This window comes from Zingiber officinale, chromosome 8A (assembly GCF_018446385.1).
Source record: "Zingiber officinale cultivar Zhangliang chromosome 8A, Zo_v1.1, whole genome shotgun sequence".
NCBI classification, from domain to species: Eukaryota; Viridiplantae; Streptophyta; class Magnoliopsida; order Zingiberales; family Zingiberaceae; genus Zingiber; species Zingiber officinale.
The window spans coordinates 18,351,934-18,358,360 of record NC_056000.1 but is presented as its reverse complement, the minus strand read 5'-3'; the positions used below and the strand labels follow the sequence as shown (position 1 = coordinate 18,358,360).

Below are 6,427 nucleotides of genomic sequence, written 5' to 3'. Positions count from 1 at the left end.
CTTGAAGGAGGCCTAGCAGTTGACTATACGGATCACTGCACTGTCAAGATTTATTTCCAACTTGTCCAATCAGAGCCACCCATTCTTTAAGATTCTATGCAGAGCAACAAAGTTCCAATGGGACACGGAATGCGATAAGGTGCTGGAAAAACTTAAGAAATACCTAACCTTCTTACCTATACTAGTAAAGCCCATCATTGATGAGCCACTCTGGATATACTTGTCTCCACAAAACAAGTGGTTAGCTCGGCGTTGGTGCGGTAGAACTACGCTGAACAATAGTTTGTGTATTTCTTAAATCATATATTGAAAGATGCAGACTCTCGCTATACTTGTCTCCAAAAATTGGCGTACGAGCTAGTCCTCGCCACTCAGAGGCTTCATCCATATTTCCTCTTACATCCTATAGTAGTGCTGACTAACAACGTGCTGGGAAGAGTTAGCCTTAATCGAGAAGCATCCGGGCGACTGATTAAATGAACCATTGAGCTAAGTAAATTGATATACAATATCAAGCCTAAAAGGCGATCAAGGACCAATCCTTAGCTGATTTCGTCACTTGGAAGATATATATGGACGGCTCGCGTCCACCCGATAAGGCAGTAGAGTAGGCATCCTCTTAATATTACCACACAAGGATAGGATGCAACTGTCCATACAGCTGGACTATCGGGCCACAAATAACGAGACAGAATATGAGGCCTTGATATCCGACCTACAAACAACCCGACATGTGGGAGCTACAAGAGTTCTCATATACTCAGATTCTCAGCTGGCGGCTTAGCAACTATCAGGAATGTTTGAGATAAATAACGTCCGACTTAAGTTGTATGCTAAAAAAGCCTTCGAGAAACTGAATGATGGTTTCCAAGAAGTGATTATACAGAAAGTACCTAGGTTGGACAACTAGTATGCGGATGAGCTGGCCAACTTAGCAAGTTCTTTATGTCTAGTCATGGTGCATAAGCCAGTCGATCAAGTTTTGTTTGTGGCACATATTAATAGGACGACTGGAATTGACATACTAAGTGATTGGAGGATGCCACTGGTCGAGTTCCTCTGATTGGGCGCCACACCGACCGACCGGGAGGAAGCTCGATCGTTAAAAAGGAGGGTCGATCAGTTCACCCTAATTGGAGATCACTTATACAAGAGGGCTTTCTCAAGATCACTGCTCAAGTGCATCGGATCGAATGATATTCAATACATATTGCAAGAAGTTCACCAAGGCTCCTATGGTAATCATCTGAGCGGCTGGTCATTGGCTCACAAGATCCTACTGGCCAGGTATTTCTTGCCAACATTGTAGGCTGACCCCGCTTGGACGGTGGCCACATACATGTCCAGCCAGAAATATCAGAATATATCGCACCAATCTACTGAAAGATTGAAGGCATCCACCGTATCCTGTCCGTTCGACCAGTGGGACATGGACATCGTTGGATCATTTCCCATGGTGACCAAGAAAAGAAGATTTTTACTTATAGCAGTCGATTATTTCTCAAAATGGGTGAAGCTCGAGTCACTTGCTAAGATAATCAAGCACATGGTTATCAAATTTGTATGGCAAAATATCTTGTGTTAGTTCGACATCCCTTACAAGCTCACCTCGGACAACGGGAGGTAGTTTGTAGGGCGGAGACTCAAAGAATGGTGTACTAGCTATAACATCTTGCAGGCTTTCAAGTCAATGACCTACCCACAAAGTAACGACCAAGCGAAAGTCACCAAAAGAGAAATCCTTAGAGGGCTCAGCATGACCACGCCGGAGGTAGTTGGGTCGATGAACTCCCAGCGTGTTGTGGGCCTACTGCATCACGCCCAAAGAAGCAACCAGCATAACCCTGTTCCACTTGGCGTATGGAGGTGAGGCAGTGGTGTCGATCGAACCAGGGGTAGAGTCCGATTAGGTACAACTCTACGATGAGGGAAATATAGATCGACAGCTTATGGAGCTCGACTTGATAGACGAAATTAGAGATAAGGCCGCCATTTGGCTAATGGATTAAAGGCAAAGGATGAAGCAAAACTACAATTGAAGGGTGATCCCTAGATCATTCCAGCTTGACGACCTAGTGTGGAAGAGAGTGAAGCCGATTGACCATGTCACCAAATTATAGGCACCATGGGGAGGCCCATTACTACAACAAAAATAGCTTTTCGCAGCTTGTTATTAACAGCGCACATTAAAAGCACGCCATTAATAGTATTATTAACGGCGTGCATATTGATGCGCGCTGTTAATACTATAAACTTAAAGAAGGAAAAAAATTACGTCTAGATATTAACAGCACATTAAAAGTATGTCGTTAATACTATAAATATTTAATAACAATAACGGCATGCAAAAATAAGCACGCTGCGAATACTTTTTAAAATTATTAACGGCATGCAGCATGCTGCGATTAGTTTAAAAAATAATAATAAAAAAAATTATTATTTATGACCATGATTAAAAGGAATGTGTTTTGACCCAACATGTTTTGATCAACTTTATTTTTTTAAAAAATTATAGTTTAAAAGATAGTTATCTTTAAAAAAAATAAATTAAATAAAAATATGTAAAAATAAAAAAAATACATCCAACCCCAAAAGCCGATCAATAATAAACATGGTTAAAAAAAATAAGTAAAGAAAAACTTAAAATAAGTAATTAAATAAAAATGTAATAAGTAAAAAAACACAATTAAAATAAAAAAAATGCTAGGTTAAAAACATAAACCGGATCAAAGCCGCCAAAGCCATCGCCGCTTCCTCTCCCACTATAGGAAAATTAATCTATTGTGATATTATCTTAATGACACTTATTTCTAAGTGTCATAATAAATACCTTATAATGACATTTATTTAAAAATAATACAAAAATAAAATAAAATTTCATGTTAGATCCTTTATCTTGACATTTCTAATAAATGTCATTATTAATCCATTAATAATTAGTTTAATCTATTAATAATTAGCCTTAGCAAAAATCCAAACCCTCGTCCGCACTTGTCACACCCTCCGCACTTTTCCCTACGGCGCCGAAAAACTTCTCACGCTGCACGCGGTAAGATATCGGAAAATTTAAATAATAAGGTTATTTGGGAAATAGCCTTATAAAATTTTTCCAGAATTTTTAGAAATTTTTTGGAAATTTTTCGGAGTTCGTACGACGGGTTTTAAGGGGACAAATTGACGACGCGGATAAAGCCGGTTTGGGATACCCATTTAAGTGAGGAAATGTTTTATTTATATAATCATTTTTCCTTATTTTCTTTCCCAAACGCCGAACCTTTCTTCCCCAACCCCTCGCGACCCGACTTCCTCTCTTCTCTGTTCTCTCTCGCGGACGATCGACGCCGACGGAGCAAGGCTTCAGCTCCGGCGATCTTTTCTCTGCCGGAATCGACCCTTAAGCTCAGATCCAGCCGAAGCCCTTCTCCTTCTCAGTCCGATCTCTCTCTTCTCTCACGCGGAAGATCCGACGCACCCGACGCCGACAGAGGGCAACTGCTTTCCGACGATCTGGGCCTCTTCGCGTCGCCTGAGGACCGTCTCCGGATTCTTGAAGGTGCTGACGCTGTCCAAGCTCTTCCGATGGAGCGATCCCTTCCTCGGCCGGTTCTTACGCATGAGCGACGATGGCTAGGTGGCTAGGGCACGGTGGAGGGCTTGGTTTTGGTTGTTTCCGACCGATTGACCCTTCGTTTCCTCCTTCTTGAGCTGTTCACATAACGATCCGTGGCTCCTCAAAGTGGATCGGATTGGGCGATACCTTCTGGAGACAACCGATTGAGGTAAGCTTAGGTCCTCTTCTTTGTTACCGATCCTCTTCTTCTTTTCGGTTGAATTAGGTTACAGATTTGGAGATGTTGGTATCAGGGAGGTGTTCTTGAGCTGCCGAGAAGAGGCTAGAAGGATGGTTAATTGATCAGTGATCTCCCTGCTTGACCTCCTGTTGTGATCCGATTGATTCCAATGAGGTTGAGTGCTGTGGATCAACAAGAACGACTGTGAGGTGAGGTTCTGTGTACTGTAGGTGTTCTTGGTTCTGCTCTACTTGTTCCAGCATCAACAGTAGCTGTGATTTGAGGTAAGGTGTAGGAATTAGGGTTAATTAGATTACTAGATCAGTTAGTATGATTGGTATATCATTAGTTGATACATGTTGTAATTAGTTGTTGATTGTGTGTAGATTTATTTAGTTTAGAATTAATCTAATGGATAAGAGTTCATCTCCTCTTAGGTTTGTGTATATCCTAATTCTCCCATGTTTCTATCTCTTTTTCTAACAATTAGGATAAGAGTTCTATGATAGAGTTCTAGGTTTTCCGTACTTTATTTATTTATTTATTTTTTTAATATCTTTTTTGTTTTGTTCTATGATAGAGTTCTAGGTTTAGTATGTATATTATCTTGATGACATATTAAACGTTTTCTTTCAACTTAGGTTCCTGCAATCTCTATGATTCATTTGCAATCTAGTTTATTGAACTATCTCTCTTATAACAATAGCAAATTTGTTTGGCACAGGCCAAAGAATGATCATATTTATATACTGTTATCCATAAAAAAAATTAACTTTGTGGCAATTACATGATGGAAGGACATAATACCAAGGAAAAACTTTGTCAGTTACCTCTACCTATTAAAATATAATGATATGTTTTTTCAAGTTTTGTAATTACAAGTTTTGTAAAACTTGTGTGAATAATACATGATATTTATTTGTTTAAAATATAATGATGTAGGAATCAATTTTTTATATGTGATTTTCTTTCTTGGTAATCAAAAAGTTAACTTGCATGTTTGATTGTTTTGGAGATTTTTTTTCTTAATGAGTGATTCACCTTTGTTTAGAACCCTCCCAAGCTGGCTACTCCTCTATTTGATACTAAAATGGCAGAGGACCCTAAGATGACATACATAGACCTAGATAATCTTCAAATTGTGTTTTGAACGAAGAGGTATTTACTTATATTCGCAAGCATGTTATATATAAGTCTGCCACTAGATTCATGTCTTTAATGTACTGTTGAATTGATAGCACTAATTCTTTTCCGCAAAGTAGTGTTTGGTCTTGCATTGTGATGGCGTCTGAGTGTTGGCTTGGTCTCTGTTGGCTTGCTACATATCTAGAAAGCTCCATGATTTGTGCTAAGGTAGTTCTTCTCGACGAGCATATCTGAGATGGAACTTCCATGCTACTTGCTTTTCCGAGTTTGATTTGTTGCTACAAGATCGGAAAGATATTATGTAATTGTTGTTCCTTCTGGTCGAACAGTTTCACTTTTCCGTCTTAGTTTCTTGTATGTTCTTTGTTAAATAATTATGTGGATTTAATTCTTATCGGTAACAGCTGAAGCATATCCAATTTGGATTTTCCAGCTCAAAATATCAGTAGATTTGTTGTGGTAGTGCCTTAACAGGATTTGAGACTTCTCCATTCAGGTAGGTTATGCTCGTTTGACTCACATTATGATAATTATTTTTAATTTTTTATAATTTAAGTAATAAGTAATGATATATGTATCTTTTGAATTGTGTCGTAATGATTTTGTATATATTTCTATATTTAAGGAAAAGACAAGTCCGGTAGATACAAAAATTACAAGATTGCAAGTTTGGATTGAAGGTCACAAGAAAAAAAATGGGGAACCTAGTACTCAAGCTGTTGGAGAGAAAATAGAAAGCATGTCCACTCATTTTAGATTCCTTTAGTATTTTATTTCACTGATCTTGTTTTTCATAAGAATTTATACTTAAGATCTCTATTTATACAGCCTAAAATGTTTTTTCTTTTCCTCCTTGTACATGTGTTCAAGCTGTTTTTTATTTGTGAGTTGGTACATGTGTTCAATTTCAGGTGGACCTAATTCGACCAAATGATTAAATGCAGTTTCTCGATGATGTAATAGGAAGCACGGTCGCATGATTATCTAAATTTATAGTATTGTGTGATTGATACATATTATACTAATTTGTTTGGATTGTAAGTTGAATTGTTGTTATGTAATTGCTAGTTTATTAGAGATTTCATATATTGTTTTAGATGTTGAGTTTTTGTGGTATAATGAAAAGCTATGACTTTTATTAATTCTGTATGGATTTGATTTGTACTAAATTTGTTGTAAAATTTTAATTTATTATTTTTGTCAATTTTTTTTAATATAGTTAAGACCATTAACAACATACGTTTGCGCGCTGTTGATAGTATTTTTCGCAGCGCGCAACGCACGCCGCGGATACTATTATTCGCGGCGTGCTTTCCGCGCTGCGGAAAATACTATCCGCAGCGTGCAAAGCACGCCGCGGATAATAGTATCCGCGACGTGCGTTGCGCACTGCGAAAAATACTATCCGCAGCGCGCAAAGCACGCCGCGGATAATAGTATCCGCGGCGTGCTTTGCGCGCTGCGGAAAATACTATTCACAGCGCGCAAAA

At 38.5% G+C, this 6,427-nt stretch overlaps 1 long non-coding RNA gene across 2 annotated transcripts; it reads left to right on the top strand.

Annotated features, from left to right (window-relative positions):
- Positions 1-4,653: 4,653 nt before the first annotated feature.
- Positions 4,654-5,635, top strand: LOC122012024. 2 transcript variants are annotated; one of them, XR_006120089.1, is made up of 4 exons: positions 4,654-4,949; positions 5,054-5,144; positions 5,371-5,433; positions 5,563-5,635. It is a non-coding gene; the product is annotated as an uncharacterized LOC122012024 (long non-coding RNA). The 2 variants fall into 2 exon arrangements; XR_006120090.1 differs by having other exon boundaries at positions 5,051-5,144.
- The last annotated feature ends 792 nt before the right edge of the window (positions 5,636-6,427 follow it).